The following is a 1,947-nucleotide window of genomic DNA, read 5'->3' as shown; positions in this document are numbered from 1 at the left end:
AAAAAAAAATCACTAACTACTGATTTTGCAACAAGTTTCCGAAACGTTGCCTTTTTAAAATGCTATATCTCGAAAAATATTTAACGTAAATAACTCTGTTAGGGCTCATATTTTAACAAATTTACTATCCTTTAAATGACGTTCTCTTAGGTTTTCTTGTGTTGTTCTTACTTTTTATGATATAGAGCTCCGAATGAAAAATTAGTGTTATTTATCGCTTTGAAACAGCCGCTATTTTTTATTCCCCCTACCTATACTTGGCAGACTCATCAATTTTGACTAGTAATTATACATAGTTTTCATTAAAGTAATAAAAAATTGGGGTGAGATAAGGGCCTTTTATCTCCTCTTGGGCTCTTGTACTAACAGTCCCCAGCCGGCTGGACTTGCTACTGGACTCGCGACGTTGTGTGAAATAGATAATTCACTGCCTTAATTACTATCAATTTTTTTATTTCTCAAACATATTTATATGAAACACCTTTTTATTGATCATTAATTTTCTATTTTATTACCATACAATCAGTTTTACCATTCCTTCCAGTGGCAAATGCATTGAAAACATTTCTCCAGCTGACTGTTTGTTGGATTTTGACTTATGATACTTGTATATTACTAAACTAGAATTATTTTTTTGGTAATCATATCTGTCTATCGACTTGGTTATTAAAGAGTAGAAGGTAAGTCAGTTTGTGCGTGATATCGCCCAATACACTCATTAAAGGCTAAAAGACAAGAGTTTTATTCAGTGAAATAAAAAGATTCATCTTTCGTGTAACCTCCTCAGCAAGGCGTGGCTATACACATCCTGTGAACATTAGTACATTATTATATTGGTACAATTCAAACGCTAAAACATACGCAAATATACATATATATTTACTTACACTCTTTTTTTCATTCCTGCATAACTACAGCAGTGCATAGAACCAATGTACACGCAGCAGTTTAATGGTTTGAAGCAGCATGTATTATTACAACACTTGATCAAGCTTGGGTCTAAAGCGCCTACAATTGTGGAGTTGGAATCTGCGTAGTGGAAAAGAGATATAGGTGGTTTAGAGTTGTACAAGAGTAGAACAAACACTAAGTATTGATAAAATTATAGTAACGAATATCTGCATAACGGACACCAACAAGGATAGTACCAGAGCCCAAGAGGAGAAAAAAGGCAGTTATCTCACCCCAATGTCTGATTACTTTAATGAAAACTATGTATAATTAATAGTCAAAATTGATGAGTCTGCCAAGTATAGGTTGGGTGAATAAAAAATTGCAGCTATTTGAAAGCGATAAAACAATTTAATTTTTCATTCGGAGCTCTATATCTTAAAAAGTAGGAACAACACAAGAAAACCTAAGAGAACGTCATTCAAAGATGAGCAAATTTGCTAAAATATGAGCCCTTAAAGAGTTGTTTACGTTAAATAGTTCTCGGGATATTGCTTTTTAAAAAGCAACATTTCATAAAAATAGGACGTACTGATAAATCAGTGCCTAGTGAATTTATTTTGAAAAACTTACATCCCAAAAACCATTTGACGTACAAATGTCTATTAACACTCAAATTAAAGCAAGTTTAATGAGCTATAAAGCAGTTTATGATGTTTATCTTTGTAGGAGTAATAGTTTTCATGAAATTTGCTAATATAAATTGATTTATAGTTGTTCGAACAAATTTTTATTTGCCAAATATATATTCATATGTGAATATCATAAAAACTACTACCCCTACGGAGATAAGTGTAATAAACTACTTTATAGTGAGTTAAATTTCCTTTATTTTGAGTGTTGGCAGACATGTTTGCGTCTTATGGATCTTAAAATACATTTTTTTCAAAAATACAACATTTTATACAAACAGCTAGAAATTAACATTTTGTGAGTTTATTTTGTCAAATATCATAAAAACTACTAGTCCTACAAAGATAAACATTATTAACTATT

At 31.3% G+C, this 1,947-nt stretch overlaps 1 long non-coding RNA gene across 1 annotated transcript in view; it reads right to left on the bottom strand.

The window, feature by feature from the left end:
• Window positions 1-718: 718 nt before the first annotated feature.
• The window catches only part of LOC106681998 (uncharacterized), a 13,908-nt gene continuing 12,679 nt past the window's right edge, over window positions 719-1,947 (bottom strand). Inside the window, exons 2-3 of the long non-coding RNA XR_001343333.2 lie at window positions 888-1,029; window positions 719-808 (exon numbers count right to left, since the gene is read on the bottom strand). This is a non-coding gene — a long non-coding RNA (uncharacterized lncRNA). The remainder of the gene's footprint in view (window positions 809-887; window positions 1,030-1,947) is intronic.

This window comes from Halyomorpha halys, unplaced genomic scaffold (genome assembly GCF_000696795.3).
Source record: "Halyomorpha halys isolate HHAL.00 unplaced genomic scaffold, Hhal_1.1 Scaffold381.1, whole genome shotgun sequence".
Lineage (NCBI taxonomy): Eukaryota > Metazoa > Arthropoda > Insecta > Hemiptera > Pentatomidae > Halyomorpha > Halyomorpha halys.
Note: the sequence above shows the minus strand (reverse complement) of the source record. Positions and strands in the feature narration are given on the sequence as shown.